This window comes from Schistocerca cancellata, chromosome 1 (genome assembly GCF_023864275.1).
Source record: "Schistocerca cancellata isolate TAMUIC-IGC-003103 chromosome 1, iqSchCanc2.1, whole genome shotgun sequence".
In the NCBI taxonomy this organism is placed as follows: domain Eukaryota; kingdom Metazoa; phylum Arthropoda; class Insecta; order Orthoptera; family Acrididae; genus Schistocerca; species Schistocerca cancellata.
In genome coordinates, this window is record NC_064626.1 from 605,003,441 (window position 1) to 605,029,887 (window position 26,447).

A 26,447-nucleotide genomic window follows, 5' to 3' on the forward strand; every position below is an offset into this window, starting at 1 on the left:
CGACTTTGATAAAAGTCGGATTGTAGCCTGTCGCGATTGCGGTTTATCGTATCGCGACATTGATGCTCGCGTTGGTCGAGATCCAATGACTATTAGCAGAATATGGAATCGGTGGATTCGGGAGGGTAATACGGAACACCGTGCTGGATCCCAACGGTGTTGTATCACCAGCAGCCGGGATGGCCTCTTATCCGCATGGCTGTAACGAATCGTGCAGCCACGTCTCGATCCCTGAGTCAACTGATGGGGACGTTTGCAAGACAACAACCATCTGGACGAACAGTTCGACGACGTTTGCAGCAGCATGGACTATCAGCTCGGAGACCATGGCTGCGGTTACCCTTGACGCTGCATCGCAGACAGGAGCGCCTGCGATGGTGTACTCATCGACGAAACTGGGTGAAGGAATGGCAAAACGTCATTTTTTCGGATGAATTCAGGTTCTGTTTACAGCATCATGATGGTCGCATACGTGTTTGCCGACATCGCGGTGAACGCATATTGGAAGCGTGTATTCGTCATCGCCATACTGGCGTATCACCCGGCATGATGGTATGGGGTGCCATTGGTTACACGTCTCGGTCACGTCTTGTTCGCATTGACGGCACTTTGAACAGTGGGCGTTACATTTCAGATGTGTTACGACCCGTGGCTCTACCCTTCATTCGATCCCTGCGAAACCCTACATTTCAGCACGATAATGCACGACCGCATGTTGCAGGTGCTGTACGGGCCTTTCTGGATACAGAAAATGTATGACTGCTGTTCTGGCCAGCACATTCTCCTAATCTCTCACCAATTGATAACATCTGGTCAATGGTGGCCGAGCAACTGGCTCGTCACAATACGGCAGTCACTACTCTTGATGAACCGTGGTATCGTGTTGAAGCTGCATGGGCAGCTGTACCTGTACAAGCCATCCAAGCTCTGTTTGACTCAATGCCGAGGCGTATCAAGGCCGTTATTACGGCCAGAGGTGGTTGTTCTGGGTACTGATTTCTCAGGATCTATGCACCCAAATTGTGTGCAAATGTAATCACATGTCAGTTCTAGTATAATATAGTTGTCCAATGGATACCCGTTTATCATCTGCATTTCTTCTTGGTGTATCAATTTTAATGGCAAGTAGTGTATTATAGCTGATAGCATTTTCTGAGATGGAGATTAGTGGTCATCCCAGTATATTTTGTATAGTCGATCGCAGGAAACCGCCTGTAAATAACACACAAGCTGGCCGTTGTAATAGACAACCCAACGGTCGTCAAACTGCCGTGCCGATTCGGGTGTGGCTCCCCCCCCCTTCGTCTCCCCCCCCCCTAACCTCACCCCCTGCCACATAAGCTTGCATGCTCCACGCTAAACTGCACGAACAAGTCGAAAAAAGCCTCATTCGCTAGGCTTAGAGAATATTACAAGGCGGCTGTCAGTAAGTATGCAGGGATGTCCTTTTGTTACATACATACAGCGTCTGTAAGAAGCCACCATTTCTACGCACGCTACACTGAACTGCAGTGTAGTTAAGATTTTGACAGTCGTTACAACAGATGCAGGAATAAATTCCCATAGACAATTTTATGTGTATGTGAAAAAGCAATCGCTTTAACTTGGTACGTATTCCAATTTAATTGTAGGTCGCCTTATAACTCTGTAGGGCAATTCTCAGATCAGGGGAAGGGAAGGAGACAATACCTCCACCAGAGCATCGTAGTCCTGTGCTGATCAGCTGTATTAAAGATTGAATTTTGGAGTGAATAACGCATGTTGTGGCAGTATTCAGGGAGCGAGCCGCAGGTTTTTGATGTATGGCCGTCGACGAGTTCATTAGAGATGGTGCACAGGCTCGGATTGAAGCATGGTGTAGGAAGCCAGGCATGTCATTTTTAAAGGAACACTTTTGGCATTTGCTTTAAGCGATTAAGCTCCGACTTAGGAAGAAAATCTGATGGGCCCTTTCAGTTTACCGTCCTTGCGTTGAAAGCGATTAGGGAAATCAAAAAAATGGTTCAAATGGCTCTGAGCACTATGGGACTTAACTTCTGAGGTCATCAGTCCCCTAGAACTTAGAACTACTTAAACCTAACTAACCTAAGGACATCACACACATCCATGCCCGAGGCAGGATTCGAACCTGCGACCGTAGCGTCGCGCGGTTCCAGACGGAAGCGCCTAGAACCGCTCGGTCACACCGGCCGGCTAGGGAAATCAGAGGACGACAGGGATTTCTACTGTCATCTTTCCGAATTTGAGTCCAGTCGGCTTACCTCACTCTTCCTCGCTCGGTTGGCCATATCCATCCTTGTGGTGCGCAACTAGCAACAAAATATTCCGTTCTTCCATCTGCGATGTCGCCATTGACGAGGCTGTTGTTGTTGTGGTCTTCAGTCCAGAGACTACTTTGATGCAGCTCTCCATGCTACTCTATCCTGTGCAAGCTGCTTCATCTCCCAGTACTTACTGCAACCTACATCCTTCTAAATCTGCTTAGTGTATTCATCTCTTGGTCTCCCTCTACGAATTTTACCCTCCATGCTGCCCTCCAATGCTAAATTTGCGATCCCTTGATGCCTCAGAACATGTCCTACCAACCGATCCCTTCTTCTTCTCAAGTTGTGCCACAAACTCCTCTTCTCCCCAATTCTATTCAATACCTCCTCATTAGTTGTGTGATCTACCCATCTAATCTTTAGCATTCTTCTGTAGCACCACATTTCGAAAGCTTCTATTCTCTTCTTGTCCAAACTGTTTATCGTCCATGTTTCACTTCCATACATGGCTACACTCCATACAAATACTTTCAGAAACGACTTCCTGACACTTAAATCTATACTCGAAGTTAACAAATTTCTCTTCTTCAGAAACGCTTTCCTTGCCATTGCCAGTCTACATTTTATACCCTCTCTACTTCGACCATCATCAGTTATTTTGCTCCCCAAATAGCAAAACTCCTTTACTACTTTAAGTGTCATTTCCTAGTGTAATTTCCTCAGCATCACCCGACTTAATTCGACTACATTCCATTATCCTCGTTTTGCTTTTGTTGATGTTCATCTTATATCCTCCTTTCAAGACACTGTCCATTCCGTTCAACTGCTCTTCCAAGTCGTTTGCTGTCTCTGACAGAATTACATTGTCTACATTCGAATTTCTTCTGTTGTATGGAAAAAGCATATGACAATCTGTAGTTAATGCTATTTTTTCCACTATTCACGTAACGTGAAAGACCTGTAAAGTTAACGACATGTAGTAGCGAGTAGAGTTTGTTCGTTATTCAACGCCGCCCCTCCCACCGTGGCTCCCACACAGAAACACGGCACTCGAGTGGTCGAACGAGCTGAGAGGATTGTGAATTTGAGCCTTTCACAGAAGCGGGGCGTCGGTGACGGTAAGAGCCGGCTGGCTGGCCCGCCTTTGTTGCGAGTCTGCGGGGACTTGTAAGCGAGGGCAGCGGCTTGTGTGCAGTTTGTCTGCCGTCTGCTGCAGCGCACGTGCCCTGCACGTGGATGCGCCGTTTGCAGACTGCGGCGCCGCTGCCTGCACTGTCCACAAGCCGCGCTGCGGCACCGCGCCCGAACACAGTTTCCCGGCTGTTCGCCGAGCTGGCAGCGTCCTTCCACCGAAAGGTATTATCACGCATCGTGCTAGGTCGACGTACGAGGGCAGTTCAATAAGTAATGCAACACTTTTTTTTTTCTGAAACAGGGGTTGTTTCATTCAGCATTGAAATACACCAGGTTATTCCCCAATCTTTTAGCTACACAACACTATTTTTCAACGTAATCTCCATTCAATGCTACGGCCTTACGCAACCTTGAAATGAGGGCCTGTATGCCTGCACGGTACCATTCCACTGGTCGATGTCGGAGCCAACGTCGTACTGCATCAATAACTTCATCATCCGCGTAGTGCCTCTCACGGATTGCGTCCTTCATTGGGCCAAACATATGGAAATCCGACGGTGCGAGATCAGGGCTGTAGGGTGCATGAGGAAGAACAGTCCACTGAAGTTTTGTGAGCTCCTCTCGGGTGCGAAGACTTGTGTGAGGTCTTGCGTTGTCATGATGAAGGAGAAGTTCGTTCAGATTTTTGTGAACAATTGTGACAGCACTACCAACAGAGATGTCAAATTGAGCACTGAGTTGTTTGATGGTGATCCGTCGATCATCTCGAACGAGTGTGTTCGCACGCTCCGCCATTGCAGGAGTCACAGCTGTGCACGGCCGGCCTGCACGCGGGAGATCAGACAGTCTTGCTTGACCTTGCGGCGATGATGACACACTCTTTGCCCAACGACTCACCGTGCTTTTGTCCACTGCCAGATCACCGTAGACATTCTGCAAGCGCCTATGAATATCTGAGATGCCCTGGTTTTCCGCCAAAAGAAACTCGATCACTGCCCGTTGTTTGCATCGCACATCCGTTACAGACGCCATTTTAACAGCTCCGTACAGCGCTGCCACCTGTCGGATGTCAATGAAACTATACGAGACGAAGCGGGAATGTTTGAAAATATTCCACAAGAAATTTCCGGTTTTTTCAACCAAAATTGGCCGAGAAAAAAAAAGTGTTGCATTACTTATTGAACTGCCCTCGTAACTGCCACGAAATGCAACGGTATGAAATCACATGACTAACGACAACAAACACTAGATAGTGAACTGGAACGCGATGAAACATGTACAGGGTACGCCACGAGTAACGAACGGAAATGTTTAATATTGTTGTATTGAAACAAGAAGCAACATGGAGGGCAAATAGGAACGTGAAATGACTGCCTGATTCCAGCAGAAATTCTACTTAACTAAAGAAAAAAGTTACAGGCAAGAACGGAATAACACAGAAAGAGACACTTAAGTCTCTAATTTATCTACGATAACGTTGGAAGCTGAAGAAGTGAATTAAAATTTGTGCTGCGGCCGGGGCTCGAACCCGGGTCTTCTTGCTTACTAGGCAGCATTGGTAATAGTGGCAATGTAAGGCGAGATGTGAATTGGAGTTTGTGTTGGGCAGGGTATTTGCCTTGTGTACTTCATGCAGCTCTGTTGATCATAATGCTGCGGTGGTGTAATGGTTAGCATATCTGTTTAGTGTGCAAGACGACCCGGGTTCGATTCCCGGCCGCAACACAAATTTTAATTTACTTCATCAGCTTTCAACGTTATCGTACAGAAACGAAAGATCTCACATACTTCTTACGTATTTCAAACTCACTCTATATGCGTATTCGTAAGATGACCATTTGACATTGTCGGGTCGCATCTTCTTTCTTCATCCAGCGACGCTGCGTGGAGGTTCCAACGGCGCCGCTTGGAGGTTCTGGGAATTTTCATCTCCGCCGACAACTTCCTTGTCGATTTCGTTGGCGTTCGAAGCAATGATGCATTCAAGCGATGAGTCAGTTGATTATCCTTGTCATACTTCGTGGGTCTTCCACTGCATGATGTATATGTCACAAACCCAGTTGTAAACGCCTTTATTTCCAGTTTCCGAAGATTAGGGTTTCTTTCCTGGAGCGATTAAAAAACGTTGTCCCCAATTTCATCATATGTCTCACCCGTTCGTTCCTTGTTATGCACCCAAACGCTAGGAGGAAGACGATCCTCGGTTGTTGATCATCTTGTATCCGCCATTACACACAAATGTTTACAGCAGTATCACCTTGGTGGCAAAACTCCGGCATTGTTGTAATCTGAGTGCCCTGTACCGGAGTACAGACATATTGCGGATAGGGAGCATTATTTTCAACCTAGAATACATCTCCAGATTCATTTAACCGTGAAACTACGAAACTACATGTTAATGCTTGTATAATTTCCAGTCGTGACTAATACTTGAGTACTTTCCGATCGTGACTTATAGCCCACCCTGTATGAGATGTGGGCGCATTGAATCCTGCTACATGGTCATGCACAGGTCGCCAAATAAGAACCGCCCATCCACTTCTGTAATACTAGCACAAGCTAGCAGCTAAATTCATTTAAACGAGAGGATACGAGAACAAGGAGAAAATTTCTCTACCCGCCACGGAGTTGACACTGATACCAACAAAACCTTTTTTTGCGGGGGGGGGGGGGTATTGATACATACTTCGCAATAATGTAAGTCTGTACGCGTATTTTAACGTGTGTCTTTATAGGCCTTTTTTGTTAATTCAATCTGTGCCAAGGAAAATGCATAATAAATGAAAAGCACCAGTTTGCTTTTGTTCTACAATATTACTTTTATTGCTAACCGGTTTTCGGCTTACAAGGCCATCTTCAGACATGTCTGAAGATTGCCTTGTAAGCCGAAAACCGGTTAGCAATAAAAGTAATATTCAGACATGTCTGAAGTATATTCAGACATGTCTGAAGATTGCCTTGTAAGCCGAAAACCGGTTAGCAATAAAAGTAATATTGTAGAACAAAAGCAAACTGGTGCTTTCATTTATTATTATAATGTTGTTCTACCAAGAACCGACGGAAGATTCTGTTAATAGGAAAATTCATCTTAAGCTGATGGGTATCTTGCATTCTCATGTGAGACAGTTAAAAAAACAGGTGGCTGAATTCGAGCATGGCGTGTAGAACAGCTGATGCCGTAGGCGTCGTGGAAGAAAGATTACGCTGCATTTTACTGAAAAGTAATCTATGAGAAAGGTTATTGAAAAGTAAGTGACGCCTTTGTTGAGTTAGTGATGAAAAGTAAATGCGAAAAATTAGATTTGTAAACTAACAGCTGTGTTGTAAGAAGACTGCAGCCAGTCACTTTGTAATGTCTATTTTTACTATCTGCTTGCCCTTTAGCGAGCTTAGTGTAAAAAATCTGCAAACACCCGTCATGTGATGATGAAGTGCCAGTGGTTCGAAAACTACTGATGCACAAATAAAAATTTAAAAGAAAAATACGAGTCGACTGGTGACGGTGCCTATACAAGACATTCAATATTTTAAGCAATGGCAATGTTCAACTCCCAGAATGGATAAGAGCAGTTCGCAGCAATTTTAAAAATAATGGTGATTTATTACTGTCGGAAAGACGCAGATGCGTCATTTCACTTGAGAACTGAGACAGCTAGCAAAGTAGTAGGTACAATCGGATTGCCCTGCAACAAATACGCTATTTCGATTCCATATTCCGACTGCGCAAGTGTTGTGGGCCATCTGGATGAAAAACTCTTTGAGACATGGGGTGGACTGCAAAAACGAAAGATATCCCTCCAGGGCAATGCCCTTACCGACAAAGCTACTTTGGCAGGACAATAATCCACCTATGTAGTGGAACATGCAGCCTGTTCACGAAATTATCAATTTCACGAAGAAATTTACTCTGGAAACCTGAGTTTTAAGTATACCTTTAGAAATCGCAGTTTATAGATGAAAAAAACGTGCTGGAAAATAAGTACTGTATATTGAGTACATTAGCCTAAAAGGTCACTTGCCGAAAAATAAGTGGGGTTTTGTCCTGTTTTGGTCTTCACAAGCACTCTCAAGAAATTTTGATCTTTGTGATATTAGTCATCTGATTAAGAAGAACGTAGAATTTGGTCATTTTCAAGGAAAGTCATAACCATCTGATTTCCAGCAACTTCTACCAGTGTGTCCACATTATTTGGTTGAACCCCAGTTTACCTGTCCTTCTTGGATCTCTGGCTAATACAGTTAAGATTAAGAATGAAGGAGCTAGCGGTGTTCTTTATTATTTATCATGCATTTACTTCACCTGGAAAGATTAGGGCCTTTCGTCTAGGGCTTCTTTCATGTAACCGTATATCCTTAGCAAGTCAACAATATCAGTTGTATAGTACACGAACAATGTAATAATAATAATAATAATAATAATAATATTAATAATTTGTTTAGTACACGAACAATGTAATAATAATAATATCAATTGTAGTAATAAATATATGGAATTTCAAAAAAATCAGTCTTATTAACATCGTATGAAGCAATTACCGCATATCTTTTGTGTTAGCTTCAAATGTTCAAATGTGTGTGAAATCTTACGGGACTTAACTGCTAAGGTCATCAGTCCCTAAGCTTACACACTACTTAACCTAAATTATCCTAAGGACAAACATACACGCCCATGCCCGAAGGAGGACTCGAACTTCCGCCGGGACCAGCCGCACAGTCCATGACTGCCGCGCCTGAGACCGCTCGGCTTATCCCGCGCGGCTTGTGTTAGCTATGAATAACAGTGTCTAACAGAAACGTGCAGCTACAGTGCAGGAGGAATCAAACTGTTACCACTGTTACATCAAGCTGTCTGCCCAGAGAAATTACGAGGAGTAGTAGGGCAAGATTAGCAGACGAGATGGAAGAAAACCGAAATAGAAAGGAATTAGAAAAAACACAGTTTAAAATGAGACAAAGATACTGGTTGCCTCTTGGACAGAAAGGAAACTGCTGGAATATGCCTAGAGAGAAGCTAGGCCGATAATAACAGATAAAGCTTTACACACCATTTGAATTCAGAGCGATTTTGGATAAGAACCGCAACACTGGGTACTTTGTTCCACAGTCGTAAGGCTCAAATGGAGAAGGAGGTGGAAACAGATTTAGAGCTATTCAAAGGTACAGACGAGATGCTACACGTGTCCGAACTAGTACTGGAGCTACTGAATGATGACAGGCGTTTAACATGTGGGAAGAGGTACTACGGACACGAGTCACTGAAATACTCGTACATGTGAAGTAAACAGAGCGTGTGAAAACCACGTCACCTGTCCAACCTAACTGAGTATCGGCAGGACCGATGTGATGATGCAACCGAATGTTACACAGATCGATGCAAGGTTCTGTGCTAGCTCGAATCATCTGGAGTCTTTGCTATTTTTGTGCCAACTTGAGCTACGTCACACCCTCGGTGAACTGACGTGGAAAGAAACTGGAAGGTGGGTGAGATTGCTTCCTCTCGAGTAGCCGGCTCCCTGTGAGGCGGGCTCGGGTGCGTCTCCGGCAGGTATCCGGTGGCAGCGGCGGAATTCAGAACGGAGCGAGGCTGTGGTGGGCGGCTGTTTGAGAAGTGGCCGATACCGACACAGGCCGCGGCCGCCCACGGGTCGATGTGGGCGGCGGGCAGGGGCGGCAGGCGCTGGCTGCGGTCGGGCCCCAAACAGCCGCCCCATGCTCTATAATGTCCCCCCACCCCACCCCCTCTTTCCATTACCCTTACCTGCTGCCGGAACTTTGCAGACAGCGCGCGCATGTCGATACGCTTCGGAGCTTACGACCAGCGTTATGTGCCGGGCGCCTAGAAAAGGCGTCGGCGTCATACCCGCGTTTGTGCTGTTTTTTTTTTTCAGCTGTCTTAGTGAAACCGTTGGTGCGATAATGTACCATACAACACAAACCTTCTATCCCTTGCTACGTGTCCCTATTACAAACACTGCACAACTCTTTCCTCCTCCTCCTGTCGGAGCAAAAGGCAAGAAATTCTGAAGCTTTTTCAGTTGCTGACGTAGCAGAGAATGGGAAAAATGAAACTGGTGAGAGGTGGACAAACGAAGAGGTGCTGAGAGAATGGTACAAGAAAGTAGATTACTGGACGAAACTTAAAGTATAACAGGAAACGGAACTTGGCAGAAATCAAGGGGGGACAGATCGTGCGCGACTTGATAGATAAATATACACTACTGGCCATTAAAATTGCTGCAACACGTAGTAGACGAGCCACAGACGCGAAATTTAACCGTTAGGAAGACGATGCTGTGATATGCAAATGATTAGCTTTTCAGAGCATTCACACAAGGTTGGCGCCGGTGGCGGCACCTACAACGTGCTGACATGAGGAAAGTTTCCAACCGATTTCTCATACACAAACAGCAGTTGACCAGCGTTGCCTGGCGAAACGTTGTTGTGATGCCTCGTGTAACGAGGAGAAATGCGTACCATCACGTTTACGGCGTTGATAAAGGTCGCATTGTAGCCTATCGCGGTTGCGGTTTATCGTATCGCGACATTGCTGCTCGCGATGGTCGAGATCCAATGACTGTTATCAGAATATGGAATCGGTGAGTTCAGGAGGGTAATACGGAACGCCGTGCTGGATCCCAACGGCCTTCGTATCACTAGCAGTCGAGATGACAGGCATCTTATCCGGATGGCTGTAACTGATGTTGCAGCCACGTCTCGATCCCTGAGTCAACAGATGGGGACGTCTGCAAGACAACAACCATCTGGACGAACAGTTCGACGACGTTTGCAGCAGCATGGACTATCAGCTCGGAGACCATGGCTGCGGTTACCCTTGAGCCACATCACAGACAGGATCGCCTGCGATGGTGTACTCAACGGCGAACCTGTGTGCACGAATGGCAAAACGTCATTTTTTCGGATGAATCCAGGTTCTGTTTACAGCATCATGATGGTCGCTTCCATGTTTGGCGACATAGCGGTGAACGCACATTGGAATCGTGTATTCGTCTTCGCCATACTGGCGTATCACCCGGCGTGATGGTATGAGGTGCCATTGGTTACACGTCTCGGTCACCTCTTGTTCGCATTGACGGCACTTTGAACAGTGGACGTTACATTTCAGATGTGTTTCGACCCGTGGCTCTACCCTTCATTCGATCCCTGCGAAACCCTACATTTCAGCAGGATAATGCACGACCGCATATTGCATGTCGTGTACGGGCCTTTCTGGATACAGAAAATGTTCGACTGCGGCTCTGGCGTGCACATTCTCCAGATCTCTCACCAACTGAAAACGCATGGTCAGTGGTGGCCGAGCAACTGGCTCGTCACAATACGCCCGTCACTACGCTTGATGACCTGTGGTATCGTGTTGAAGCTGCATGGTCAGCTGTATGTGTACACGCCATCCAAGCTCTGTTTGACTCAATGCCCAGGCGTATCAAGGCCGTTATTACGGCCATAGGTGGTGGTTCTGGGTACTGATTTCTCAGGATCTATGCACCCAAATTGCATGAAAATGTAATCACATATCAGTTCTAGTATAATATATTTGTCCAATGAATACCCGTTTACCATCTGCATTTCTTCTTGGTGTAGCAATTTTAATGGCCAGTAGTGTATTATAAACACTGCCCATTTCTTTCCTCCTCCTCTCGTTGGAGCAAAAAACAGGAAAGTTTGAAGGTTTTTAAGTTGTTGACGTAGCAGAGAATGGGAAAAATGAAATTGGTAGAGAGGCTGACAAACAGAGAGGTGCTGAGAGTATGGTACAAGAAGGTATAAGAGAAAACGGAACTTGGCATGTGCTGAGCAATCGTGATGTAATTATGACAGCAATTTTAGAAAAATATGTGATAAAAGAAGAGAAAGCAGGGGGGGGGGGGGGAGGAAGATTGTGGGCGACTTGGTATATAATATGGTCTCAACAGGTTGAAGAAGGGAGCGATGGTCTACATAAAAGCTGAGACAACAAGAACCTTCTCACAGAGCAGAAAATCTGTAACGGTCATACTGAACTGTGAAGGGCCTCCTTTGATGTCTTCTTTTCATTTCGGTTGGTTGGGTCTGCACTAGAACACACCGGTATTTTAAGTGAATCCTTCCAACGTATCTAAGTCTCATATGTTCGTTCCATTTCCATTCGGTTCGCTGAATTACCAGCTTGTCTGTATATGATGTGGCAATTTCCGAATTGATGTTTTTCTTAGTGTCTTCCGTTGTTTGCGGGTTTTATTTTGCATTTACAGACATTTGATGAAAGCAAATGTTCAACACGAACAAAATTAACGATATGTATGCCCCAAGGAGAAAAGGTAAGACTGCAAAACCTCTGAATATAATAACAATAATAATAATAATGTCGATTGGGTCAACTGTCGGTTGCAAGTCCTTGAACTAAACCTCACTTCGGCTACTCGCGTGTTTCTGAGTTAAGGGCAGTCGGTGTACTCGAGCGGTCACCCAACCGAGTGTTACGCGCGTTTCCCACAGAATCTGCAGCGCACTCAGAATTTTTTCCTGACGTTCCTGTTGCCTAAGGATAATAACGTCATTGAATGATTCTGTGCAAAATTTGAGCATCGTAGATGGCATTTTATGTCAGCTAAATTTTGACTCGATGGGTGACCACAAATTCAACGCTTCGGGATTCGTACCTCAGTTAGATCGAGCAGTTTTTTCTCTCTCACTTATTGCTTCTTTCATCAAATGGTTCAAATGGCTCTGAGCACTATAGAACTTAACTGCTGAGGTTATCAGTCCCCTAGAACTTAGAACTACTTAAACCTAACTAACCTAAGGACATCACACACATCCATGCCCGAGGCAGGATTCGAACCTGCGACCGCAGCGGTCGCGCGGTTCCAGACCGTAACGCCTGGAACCACTCGGCCACCCCGGCCAGCGCTTCTTTCATCTCTAACAATAATCAGAAAATAGGAAAATAAGTAGCTGCACCGTGATTCGGATTTCACATTAAACTGAAGGTCACCTTCAAGTGGCAGAGTAAGTCAGTTCAAAGCGCAGAGGAAGCAAAGAGCATGTCCCCTCAGGTAGAGTCATGCTTAGTAAAGCATTCCGGTATTCAACCAGTTATCACATTGAGGTCAGCTTTCGGTACGAATCTCTTTGAAAGCAATTAAATTGATGGTTAGGCTCAGAAACAACAGAATGTGATTACAAGATTAGTGGCAAGCTTCAGGACCTTGTCATATCGTTGAAATATCTGGCGGCAATACAGTAAAGCGAACGGATGCGTGTTTCAGCAGCAACGAAGAATAATGAAAGATATAGTACTGTTTAGAAGGAAGGAAGGAAGATTAAGATTTAATGTTACATCGATGACGGGGTCGTTGGAGGTAGAGGACAAATTCGGAATGGGGGAGGAAACAAGTTGTACCCTTTGAAAATAACAATGCTGGCATCTGTCTCGAGCGATTTCAAGAAATCACGGAGAACCTAAATCTAGATTAATTGACGAGTATTTGGCAACGGCCTTGCCGCAGTGGATACACCGGTTCCCGTGAGATCACCGAAGTTAAGTGCTGTCGGTCGTGGCCGGCACTTGGATGAGTGACCATCCAGGCCACCATGCGCTGTTCCCATTTTTCGGGGTACACTCAGCCTCGTGATGCCAATTAAAGAGCTACTCGACCGAATAGTAGCGGCTTCGGTCAAGAATACCATCATAACGACAGGGAGAGCGGTGTGCTGACCCCACGCCCCTCCTATCCGCATCCTCCACTGAGGATGACACGGCGGTCGGATGGTCCCGGTAGGCCACTCGTGGCCTGAATACAGAGTGCTTTTTTTCACGAATCGCCGTCCTCCCGAATATAACTACTGTGTCTAAGGAAATTACACGTACAAGGTGCTTCAGGAATGGATTAGATTACAACAGCAGTTCTTAGGAGACTGCTGTCGGATTCAACGCTCTTCGTAGATTCCTGATGTCTAGTTAGTTAATACCGAACGTCGTTATGGCCCCGCGTGGTCTGAGGCGCCTTGCCACAGTTCTCGCGGATCCCCCCGTCGGAGGTTCGATTGCTCTCTCCGGCATATGTGTGTGTGTGTGTGTGTGTGTGTGTGTGTGTGTGTGGTCCTTAGTGTAAGTTAGTTCAAGTTATATTAAGTAGTGTGTAAGCCTAGGGACCTGTGACATCAGCAATTTGGTGCCATAGGAACTTGCCAAAAATTTCCATTGTTATGTTTTTCGTAAGCCTCTTACCACACCTACAATTTTCTTCATTTTCTTCTTTTTAAGTTATATTAAGTATTGTGTAAGCCTAGGGACCTGTGACATCAGCAATTTGGTCCCATAGGAACTTACCAAAAATTTCCAACATTTTCATCGTTACGTCTTTCCTAAGCCTCTTACCAAAGCTACAATTTTCTTCTTTTGCATCAACGTGGAACCGATAGAACGTGGCCACTTCTAAGTTTATTCATTATAGACGTGGTATTTCCTTCTCACGTTTCATTCCCTCGTTTTCCCATTTTTATTCCAGGAGCACGGCGGCCGATAGCACGATGAGGTTCCGTTGTGGTTTACCTCCCTAAACTGCAAAGAAGCGGTTGTAGAGGATTAATCAGTCTGAACAAACACCCCTTCCTACCTAAGTTGGGCCGAGTTCGTACATTCCGCCGTGAGAATGCAGGGGGTCACGCATTCCTCGCGTGATTCATTTGGCGCGCTGGAAATTTCTCATGTTTGTTGGCTCGGAGGAAATTATCGGTCTTAACGGAAAACTCGAGCGCGAATTAACGGTTCCCGTGGCCGGTCGGCGGAAGCAGCGGAGGAGGAGGTGGAGGGAGTAATTAGCGCAGATTTACGTCTGCAATTAGCACGGGACGTGGCGTAGGCCGGGCGCGAGGTTGCGGTCTCCGTCCAGGCCGTGGGCGCGGCGCTCACGCATGTGTGGCGTAACCATGGTAACTGCCGCCCGGGGTACATTTCGACTCTGTGCCCCCGACCCAAACTCCTGACACCTCCTCATTTGTTGTTTAATACTTATCGCTGCTTAGCTTGCTTATTCATTTTCTCAAATGAACGGTTCTACACTCTGAACTAAAAGACACGAAATGACTTCAAAATATGCAGCAACACAAAGCCCAAAGTCGTACCTGGGAAAAATACGTGGCCTAGAACACGAGAAAATTCCGGCCGGATGTAAAATAGCTAAGCGGGTGTAAGGCCTCCATTCGGTCATTCCTTGACCACTCTGGTGTGGCAGCTAAATATACCAAAACAAAAGCCAAACTTATTAACTTCGCGTTTAAGCAATCATTCCCGTGGGAGAATCGTACAAACACACCGCGTTTGACCACCGAACAGACCCCCGTAGACGGCTTCTGTGGCCGAGCGGTCCTAGGCGCTTCAGTCCGGAATCGCGTGACTACTACGGTCGCAGGTTCGAATCCTGCCTCCGGCATGGATGTGGGTGATGTCCTTAGGTCAGTTAGGTTTACATAGTTCTAAGTTCTAGGGGACTGATGACCTCATATGTTAAGTCCAATAGTGCTCAGAGCCATTGGAACCAAGACCCCCGTATGCACGATATCGTAATATGGACACCAGGCGTAGAGAAACAACTGAAACAGTCGAAAACAAATAACTCTAGGTCCGGATGGAATCTCAGTTCGTTTTTACAGAGTTCTCTACGGCATTTCCCCCTTACCTAGCTTGCATTTATCGCGAAAATCTCGCCCTGAGCAAAGTCTAAAGCGACTGGGAAAAAAGCGCAAGTGACTGCTGTATATAGGAATGGTTAAAGAACGGAACCGTAGAATTACAGACCAGTATCCCTAACATCGATCTGCAGAATCCTTGAACATATTCTGAGTTCGAATATAATAAATTTTCTTGAGACCGAGAAGCTTATGTCCACGAATCAGCATGGTTTTAGAAAGCATCGCTCGTGAGAAACTCAACTTGACATTTTCTCACATGATATTAGGCGAACTGTGGATGAAGGGCAACAGACAGATTCCATTGTTGTTGTTGTTGTTGTTGTGGTCTTCAGTCCTGAGACTGGTTTGATGCAGCTCTCCATGCTGCTACTCTATCCTGTGCAAGCTTCTTCATCTCCCAGCACTTACTGCGACCTACATCCTTCTGAAGGATGTAGGTTGCAGTAAGTACTGGGAGATGAAGAAGCTTGCACAGGATAGAGTAGCATGAAGAGCTGAATCAACAGATTCCATATTTCTAGATGTTCGGCACTGTTCCCGAGTGCAGACTGTTAACGGAGGTACGGACATATGGAATAGTTTCCCAGATACGTTTGTCTCGAAAACGTCTTAAGTAAGAGAACGCAATATGTTGTCTTCGACGGCGAGTGTGTATCTGAGTCAACGATATGGTCTGGAGTGCCCTAGTGAAATATGATAGGACCGCCATTGTTTTCTACAGACATAAATGATCTGCCGGTCGGTGTGAGCAGAAGTCTACGGGTGTTTGCTGATGTAGCTATAGTGCACGGAAGGCGCCGACGTTCAGAATCTGTAGCGGGATGCAAGGTGGCTTGGACAAAATTTCCAGTTGGTGTGATGAATGACAGATAGCTCTAACTGAAGAACAATGTAACTTAATGCGGATAGTAGGAAAAACAAACTCTTAACGTTCGAATACACCATTCTTAGTGACCTGCTTGAAACAGTCATGTCCCGTAATTATCTGGGCATAACGTTGAGAAGCGATAGGAAATGGAACTAGAATGTGAGGATTGTGATAGGGAAGGCAAATGGTCGATTTCGGTTTATCAGGAGAAGTTTGGGAGAGTGTGGTTCATGTGTAAAAGAGACTGCATATAGGACGCTAGTGCGAGCTATTCTTGAATGCTGCTCATTTTTTTGGGATCCGTACCAGGTCTGATTATAGGAAGACACTGAAGAAATTCGAAGGCAGGCTGCTAATTTTGTTACCGGTAACTTCGCACAACGCGCATGTGTTACGGAGATGCTCCCGGAATTCGAATGGGAATCCCTGGAGGGGAGGCGACGTTCTTTTCGGGGAACACTATTGAGGAAATTTAGATATCGCGCATTTTAAGCTGACTATAGAGCGATTCTCCTGCCACTAATGCACATTTCGTGCAAGGACCACGAAGATAAGATGCGAGATCACAGTAATTATTTATTGTGATCGCTTCTAAAAAAAAATAGTTCAAATGGCTCTGAGCACTATGGGACTTAACAGCTGTGGTCATCAGTCCCCTAGAACTTTGAACTACTTAAACCTAACTAACCTAAGGACATCACACACACCCATGCCCGAGGCAGGATTCGAACCTTCGACCGTAGCAGTCGCGCGGTTCCGGACTGCGCGCCTAGAACTGCGAGACCACCGCGGCCGGCGATCGCTTCTCAGGTTTGGTTACTGATAACTAGATACGAGAGTCTGTGGGTTTAATTTATACACCACAGCACTGAAGACGATCACTACGTGATTGAAAATCGATTTTACTCTCAAGAAACCATCAATATTACGGCCAACGTTGACCTTCCCTTTAATTTAACGTCAGACAATCTACGGTGACGGTATCAACGTACTTTTCTCTCGTAGGGAGATTCGCCGCCCGGTGATTATATTAAAAATAAAGATGTAGACATGAAGAATAAAGATGTAGAATGCTAATATTGTCTTTTTATTTAAAACGCTCCTTGGGCTTTCACATAAAAAATTCGGGGGCGTTACTTTTTAGCAATCCGTCCTAATAACTAAAAAAAATCCTTAAAGAGATTATTCGCATAAGTTTATAAAGACCGCGGACTGATTCCAGGTATTTATTTCTTTTGTTGATACTATATTGTCGATATTGATACTGCGTCACTCAAAAGATTTTGGTGCAATTTTTCCATCGGATTCCATCGGCGCTATCTACAGACAGATAGACACGGAAATCACACCCGTCGCACCGGCAGGCTACAGTTAGTTTAATTGAGCACAGTCAGATGACACGTACGTAATTAGATAAAGACACTGGCGCGGCCCGCGCGACCCTCCGGTCAGTAGCGCACGGCTGATGACGGCGCGCAGATACCGGCGCCGCAGCGCACGCTATCCTCGAGTCGCCCTTTGCGCGGCTGAGCTGCGGTTTTAATCTGGGGGGCGGCGCTCCGGCCGCTTTAATTGGTGAAATAAATACAGGGAGTATCTCTTCATCTGCGCCCTACTCCTACGGCCTAATTGGTATCGCGGCGGGCTCGCAGCCCTTTTAAGCGATCCCGTTGCCAGGTACTGCACCGTGCTCTGACACTTTACAACCCCGTCTCCCTAGAGCGAACGTTTTACCTACAGTGTTCATCGCGTGAACAGTTCCCCCTGCCCGTGAGTACCGCAACTGCTGTTACCGAGAGCTTCACTTGTTAATCTCGAGTGCGGAACAACTCGTTATAATTACAGCGACTGATTAAGTGGACTTCATTAGAACTGTTACCCGCTGCTGTGTTCGGACATTTCTCTACGGCATTAGAGCGAATTTGCTTGTTTCCGTGAGTTGTACTTCCAGTTCTGCGTGTGTTACTCTTTCTTTCCTTTACGTCTACCAAAAAGTTCGCCTTATCTCAAGCCTCAGTCTTTGAAATTCTCCTGTAGCACTCGCCATAAGAGCTTCCCTTTTGTTCTAGTTCCTTCTCTTCTCTTGCAAAGTTGAGATTTCTGCATCTAAAGTCAGAATTTCCTTCTCTTTCCTCCTCCATCCTGTAGGCTGACGACGAAACGAGTGTGAAACTTCTCGATTTCTGTACAGAGCACCAGTAAAAGCTTTAACGGTGGAAGTTTTAGTGCGCCAAAGAGTAGCTGCTTCAATCTTGTTTAGTCCAGAGATCAATCAGCCGCGTTTACCTCTTGTACTATTATAGATTACTGCAACGAATTTCTCTTTTATATCAGAAATGACGGTAAATATTACTGTAGTTTGTTTGTTTCAAATGTGTGTGAATTCCTAAAGGACCATACTGATGAGGTCATCGGTCCCTAGACTTACACACTACGTAAACTAACTTATGCTAAGAACAACACTCACACACAATCCCGAGGGACGACTCGAACCTCCGGCGCAGGGGCCACGCAGTCCGTGACACGGCGTCTCAAACCGCGTAGCTGTGTGTGTGTGTGTGTGTGTGTGTGTGTGTGTGTGTGTGTGTGTGTGCGTGCGTGCACGCGCGACCGCAGTGACAGTGAACTGTTATACTTTAATTCGACTTGATTTTTTTTTCATTCATTCTGTAATACTCTCTAGTAATCTCACCTAACAGCTCTCCTCTCTTGTTTCTTGATTTGGTACCATCCAACTCTAACGCCCATTCTACACTGCAGTAGAATTCCATTCCATTTCCCGGGAGATTTCCTGCCAGAAAACAAGCAAGAACTAAGCCCCAACATCTCCCAACATCTAATTACTTAGCTGTGGACTGGTAATAAACTAAAAACTCCTCTCGAACAGGCCATGAAGACCGAACGGTACTGACAGGCCGCCGTGTCATCCTCAGCTCACAGGCGTGACTGGATGCGGATATGGATGGGCATGTGGTTCAAAATAGTTCAAATGGCTCTGAGCACTATGGGACTTAACTTCTATGGTCATCAGTCCCCTAGAACTTAGAACTACTTAAACCTAACTAACCCAAGGACATCACACAACACCCAGTCATCACGAGGCAGAGAAAATCCCTGACCCCGCCGGGAATCGAACCCGGGAACACGGGCGTGGGAAGCGAGAACGCTACCGCACGACCACGAGCTGCGGACGGGCATGTGGTCAGCACACCGCTCTCCCGGCCGTATGCCAGTTCCCGAGACCGGAGCCGCTACTTCTCAATCAAGTAGCTCCTCAGTTTGCCTCACAAGGGCTGAGTGCACCCCGATTGCCAACAGCGCTCGGCAGACCGGATGGTCACCCATCCAAGTGTTAGCCCAGCCCATCAGCGCTTAACTTCGGTGATCTGACTGGAATCGGTGTTACCACTGCTGCAAGGCCGTTGGCGGGGACTGGTAATACACATTAAAAAAAGAAAGTTGCCTTCCTGAGTAATTTATTTGGCTTTACGCATTTTGCGATTTCTGTTATATTTCATATGCAGTTCAGCAGGTGTAAGTAGCGTTTCTCACGGAAGGAAATATGAAACACATTCTAGAATACGTAGAAAGGAGCGTTGCAAATATACACGACGATAACTCCACAACGCACTTACCCCTTAGGAAACTATCAAATGTTGGAACTATACACATTCACATCAGCATAATGTATTTATCGTGCACTGACGGGAAAAAGATCCCAACAACAGGAAGTAGTTACGTGAGATGAACGGAAGTAGGTAGGCGTGTTTCTACACGTGAAAGATGATGTCTGTTCAGATTTCACACCAGTCGCATTAGCGCCCCTACTAAGATGCAGATCAGACTTTTTTTTATTAAATATGCGATGTAACGGTCGTGAACGTTAGCCTCCTTTGGGATGGGATGTGGTGAGTTGAAGTTAGTCAAAGTGCCTTTAAGGCGACAAAGACGCCACTGTTAACAGTTCACTGAGTCTGAAAGAGGTCGTGCACTGCAGAAAGACTTAGGAGGAATGTAACCACCGTACATGATTGCTGGCAGCGGTGCTCACGAGAACGTACGGTCGCCAATAGGCCGGTGTCCGGACACCCATGTGGCACTACCGACAGGGAAGTCCATCGTGTTCGGCATATCACTGTAGCGCATAGTACTGCGTCCGCAACAGCTTTTGGAGCCGCAGTTGGCACCACAATGACAGAACACACTGTTACTTGAAGGACAGCTCCGGGCCAGACGCCGTGTAACGTGCGTTGCACTGACCACCGCCATTTGCGACTTCAATGGTGTCAAGCGAGAGCTCACTGGAGGGCGAAGTGGAGATCAGTTGTGTTCTCCGCTGAAGCCGGTTCAGCTTCGACGGCAGTAATAGTCATGTGTTGATTAGGAGGATACCAGTTGAGCACTTGCAACAAACCTGTCTGCAGCCTGGACACACTACAGCCACATCCGGAATTATGGTCTGGGGTGCGGTTTCGTAGTACAGCGGGAGCAAACGCGTGGTTATCCCACGCACTTGGATTCCAAATCCGTACGTTTGTCTGGTGATTCGACCTGTTGTGTTGCCATTCATGAACACAATTCCAAGGGGTGTTTTCCAACTGAATAACGCTCGCCTACGTATCACAGTCGTATTCCAGCATTCCCTACAGAGTGTCGAATTGTCCCCCTGGCCTGCTCGATCACCACATCTGTCTCCAGCCGAGCACGAATGGGACATCATCGGACGACAACACCAGCGTCATCCACAACCAGCGTAAACCTTTCCTGTACCGACCGACCAAGTGCAACAGGCATGGAACTCTATCCTACAAACTGATATTCTTACCTGTATGACACAATGCATTCACGTTTGCATGTTTTCATTCAACATCCGGGCGATTACAGATGTTATTATTGTACCAGCGTTTCACATTTGCAATGGCTTTTCTCGCTCTTACATTACTCTGCGAACTTGCAACGTTTAATTACTTAGCCGGCCTTTGTGGCCGAGCGGTTCTAGGCGCTTCAGTCTGGAGCCGCGCGACCGCTACGGTCGCAGTTTCGATTCCTGCCTCGGGCATGGATGTGTGTGATGTCCTTAGGTTAGTTAGGTTTAAGTAGTTCTAAGTTCTAGGGGACTGATGACCTCATATGCTAGGTCCCATAGTGTTCAGAGCCATTTGTTAATCACTTAAATATGTTACTTACGCAAATGTATTCCCGAAATTTCAGTATTCTATGTTATATATTTCTTGCTGTTGGTAATTTTTGTTGTCAATGTAAATATGATAGGTGAATGCAGTGTCAAGTTAAGCTAAATAGCAGAAAAAACCAATGAGGGGATAACTGTCATCGATAAAATCACCACAAAAAATATTTTCTCTGTTGAGTCAGGGTGGTATTAGATATCCATCACAAGCGGCCAAGTATTCATAAAGTAACTGAATATGTACACCACATATTTCTGTGATATTAGTAAGTGCAAGGGAGAACGTCGCACTTTGGCACAGTTTCCAGTTTATCGCATGCTTTAGTAGAACTTTAATACATTTCCTTATTCCATTTTTAATTGATGATACTCAGTTCATATACGCTGCAGTCATTTTCCGAAATTACAAAAATTACGCCAGAAAATCAAAGTTTTCCAACTGTGAATAAATGTTTCAAGGTACAACACTGTCATGCATGGTAGGTGGAAGTAAAAGTAAACATTTTTAGTTTTACTAAATATTTTTAAGGAAACTTGCTACAATATTATATCACGTACGCATGAAAATCCTAGTCTGACGTCTTGTAACGTTATGTAAAGGTTTCATTGTCATCAAATTGTTATTAGAGGAATAATAAAAGTTTTCTCAAACATTTTGCGATGAGAGTACGTGCGCTGGGGCAGGAATGCGCAGTGCAGACTTTAATACGCAAATGAAGAAAACAAGAAAGGCTACAAATAAATATATCAAAAAACAAAATGCAAACTCTTTATTTTTTATGAACATAATTGTTTTATAATTAATAATAGCCTTTTATGTATTGCAATATAACAAACTAAAACTAGGTGAAGAGCAGGGGCCGGCCGCTGTGGCTGAGCGGTTCTAGGCGCTTCATTCCGAAACCGCACTGCTGCTACGGTCGCAGGTTCGAATCCTGCCTCGGGCATGGATGTGTGTGATGTCCTTAGGTTAGTTAGGTTTAAGTAGTTCTAAGTTTAGGGGACTGATTACCTCAGATGTAAAGCTCCATAGTCCTTAGAGCCATTTTTGAAGAGCAAGGGTTACTGAGCCTGACTTTGCATGTAACTAATAAGGACAATGAAATATTGTTGTTGTTGTTGTTCAGATCTTCAGTCCAGAGACTGGTTTGATGCAGCTCTCCGTGTGACTCTATCCCGTGCGACCTTCTTCATCTCCAAGTAACTACTGCACCCTACATCCTTCTGAATCTGCTTAGTGTATTCATGTCTTGGCTCCCTCTACGATTTTTACCCTCCGCGCTGCCCTCCAGTACTAAATTTGTGATCTCTCGATGCCTGCAAACATTTCGTACCAACCGATCCCTTCTTCTAGTCAAGTTGTGCCACAAATTCCTTTTCTCCCCAATTCTATTCAGTACCTCCTCATTAGTTACGTGATGTACCCATCTAATCTTCAGCATTCTTTTGTAGCAACACTTTTCGAAAGCTTCTATTCTCTTACTGTCTAAACTATTTATCGTCCATTTTTCAGCTCCATACATGGCTACACTCCATACAAACACTTTAAGAAAAGACTTCCTGACACTTAAATCTATACTCGATGCTAACAAATTTGTCTTCTTCAGAAACGCACTTCTTGCCATTGCCAGTCTACATTTTATATCCTCTCTAATGACAATGAAATAAGATACATATTACCCTAATGGAACACTGGAAATGAACAGAGAAAGCCATTTCGAAATTAATAAACTTTAACACGATTAAATAGAAATGGGAAAATTGAAAGAATAGAAGTTATCTATTGAAACTTACATTGTAACGATACTTCTAGTAAATTTGTAAGTCGACAGATATTCTGAAAAACTAACGGTGTTGACAAACCTTCCAGAGAATTTATAAATTGGTTTTGGTAGTTTCTTTTTAATGTCTTTTCCGGGAGACGCTTGAAAAATACTCAATGGCAGTCACTATAGAAAGAATGAACCGCTTCAAATAGTTGAAGTAGAATCCTAAAAATATGTAGCATTCTACTCAGCATAAAATTCTGTACCTGAAGAACCTGCGGTATAGTCCAAATTGCTTTTCTATGGTATACAGACTCGAATGAACGCTAAATATTTATAAATTCTGCACAAAACACAACTTCTTGTCTTACAATTACCAAAAACTCTAGACATTGGCGGAATCTGTTTATGGTTATCTCTAGTGCGCGTTTCTTCATGTGATTCTAAAATCAGTCAGTAGACTGAAAGTATCGATCAAAAAACATCGCGTGTTTCTAGGTACGCTGTCCTCTAGGTTCAACACTTCGTCTCTTCTAATACAACCACTACATTTACTACTTGTTCCTTCTTTAAATAACTGGGGAGTTTACGTTATGCTTAACAGTAAGATCTCTTCAAAGATTAGCACAGCCATATTTAACTGCTATGAGCTTATTCGTATTGGTGGAGCCAACACTTCACGGGACTCAGTCTTATTTCTCGCACTTCGATTCTACTGCCGTCGGAGGTGCGGCACCGAAATGTACAGGGTCGCACGAATGACACTCCCCGTCCAGGAACGTGCTTCCTTCTCCCCTATCCCCCCCCCCCCCATCCGCCCTCTCCTGCCCATCCTTGTACAGAAACGTGCACCATAGTTTCAGCTACATGTCATTTGCTTGCGTTGAGGATTTGAACCATACCGAACATGAAAAGTCCCATCTGCGTATAGACGCATACCTGGTGATACGAAGAGGTTAACCAAATGTGAATGAATCTGTCGGCTTCTGTTAACGATGGTTCATCTGGTACATCGAAGAGCGCGTCTCTTTGAGTTTCTTATGTTTGCCGTGCCCATTCAGGTAAAAAGAGGTTAATTCGCTTTCCCAATTACTCAAGCCACGAGCAGTGAAACTACGAAAATGCAAATAACAGATATCACACTTACGCTAAACTCAGCGCATGTCTGCAGAAATGTCACGGCACATAAAAGTGCCAACGACTAATGGACAAATGTTCGTAACGCCCGGACCTCATAAAAGGGAAGGCAAAGTGGATAGCAGGAATAAATTACCGGATCTGAGTATCTGATAGCACTGCTCCAGACAGTAATGGAGGGCCCATTTAGATATGAAAGCACGCGATGTGGAAATGTTTAGTGCTGAAATTACAAGCGCATTTGCGTGTACTTACGGATTTTTTTAACCTGTATTTCCTGCTGGCGCTTTTACACATGTGCCACGGACAATGTGCTACGTTTGAAATTTCATATTCTCAGTACATAAATATAGAGAGTGAAAGAAAAATGGGCAAGTGTTTCGGTGAGTCACATTTTATATCCTTATATCGTTCCAAAGGGCGTTGCTCTCACATTTCAATTCGTGTTACTTTCGACTCCTGTTAGTTTCAACGAAATTCTTCCTACAAATTGTTCCAGTCTTCGTGATTGTGTATGTACATTTTAATACACTGTCTCTGTGCTTTTAGCACTTCATACAGGGTGTTTCCGCAAGAGCGTGCAAAAATGTGATAGGACATAGAGAATGATCCACTGAACAATTTGAGATAGGGAATCTGAGGTCGGAGAAGCCAGCTTAAGGAAATATGGAAGTAAACTTATCTACCGCGTTGCCTAGCATTACTGTTTTCCAGCTTATTTACAACTAACATGCATACAAGTTTAAATGTACTGTGCTGCTTATTTACGTGTACATTCTTTGTTTCCTGCAAGGAAATAATGAGGACGATCCTGATTACTAGGCAGTCATGATGCACGTTTTGTTTACTTTACTTGGTGTGTCTGTTGTATCGTATTTACGTTGTCCCATGACAGAACGTACTATGAATTAACGACAGACCCATTTATTACTCAGCGCTATTCAGAGACGTACAGTACAATACGATGGAGCAGTACAGGTAAGTTTGTCAGAACTCACTGACATGCATCTTGTGTATGGGGAGGTGCTTTGCAATGCTCTCGTTGCTGAAAGGCTTCACAGGAAATGATTTCCTAACAGGCGTCATCCGTCACTTCGAGCGTTTATTTCTTTCGATAGGCGAATGCGGGAGACTGGCTCATTGGAAAGAAGAAACGGGGACACGCCAGGGATATTCGTCAGGGTGCTGTAGAATCTTGTACGCCGATGTCATGCTTGTATTGAAGTTGATGGCCGTCAGTTTCAGCACATTTTGCAAGATACAGTACAAATGGTACGCACATTGTATCAGTGATGGTATTTGCAGTTAACTGTAACTATTGTAAATAAAAAAGTACGCAGTAATGTAATTTTATTCCTATTATCTCCTTAAGCTGGTTTCTCCGACCCCAGGTTCCCTACCTAAAATTGTTTGGTGGAGCATCCTCTACGTTCTGTTAAATTTTTGCATGCACAGTCTTACGGAAACAGCTTGTATACACTGCTACAAGAATGATTGAGAGAGAGGAGGAGGGAGAGGGAAGGAGGATGTTTATTTCAACTCGATAGAAATAAAATTTTTGAAAACTACGCATCGTAATCAAATTTACATTTTCAAAGCGGAATTCCACATTTTTATTGCATTTTAGGATTCCACGCCACAATATACGCACGGTTTAGTCAAACCATTGTTGGCCTCTCGTGATACATGGTGCAGCAATCAACAAATATTAAGTGTGCTTGTTCTTTCAGTACCGACGAATTTGATTTTACATTTCATTTACGATGTAAGTGTAAACCTTTACGTGCTAACGGTTAATATTTATGTTTGAAATTGACTTTATTGTTGGAAGTTTGATTGTACAGTACAATATGGTTCGTTTAGTGTGATCCAGAACAAAAACGTGGATGTAATCGTTTTCAGTTCCCATTGGTATGCCTGATATTGGTGAGACACCCTGCCTCATTGCAGTGCTTGATTCGGTCAGTATATCACTTCGTGGACATGGTTGTCGTTTGTGTTCCGCCGTTACCCTCGTAGCGGTCAGCGTAAGAGTTACTGCGGTTTCATGGAAACACGCACCAATATCGTTGGCCCTGATGGCGAGTTTCGAGGACAGCCTTCGAAATGCGGTATTTTGATGGTTTGGGGACTCATTACAATCAACCCTGTAGGGAACAGAAGATTACGTTACAATACAAGGAGATTATTTGATAGAAATGGCAATGTCTAGCCATATTATTTGTACTGTAAAATCACATTTGCAACGCTCAGGTAACGTTCGAACATCAGCCTCAATCGTTCGAACACAAAGATGTACATTTATGTCGTAAATGAAATGTAGAATGAAGTGCGTCGGTTCTTCAGTGTAAAAGCAGGCACGCTTGGTATTTGTCATTTACAGCGCCATCTGCTACCAA

General features: G+C 44.8%; 1 protein-coding gene and 1 non-coding gene across 3 annotated transcripts in view; both read left to right on the forward strand.

Annotated features, from left to right (window-relative positions):
• LOC126182543 (leucine-rich repeat-containing protein 4-like) overlaps window positions 1–26,447 on the forward strand; it is a 1,045,219-nt gene that overhangs the window by 343,717 nt on the left and 675,055 nt on the right. The gene's annotated exons all lie outside the window — the stretch shown is intronic.
• Window positions 5,051–5,123, forward strand: Trnat-agu (transfer RNA threonine (anticodon AGU)). The gene has a single exon. It is a non-coding gene; the product is annotated as a tRNA-Thr (tRNA).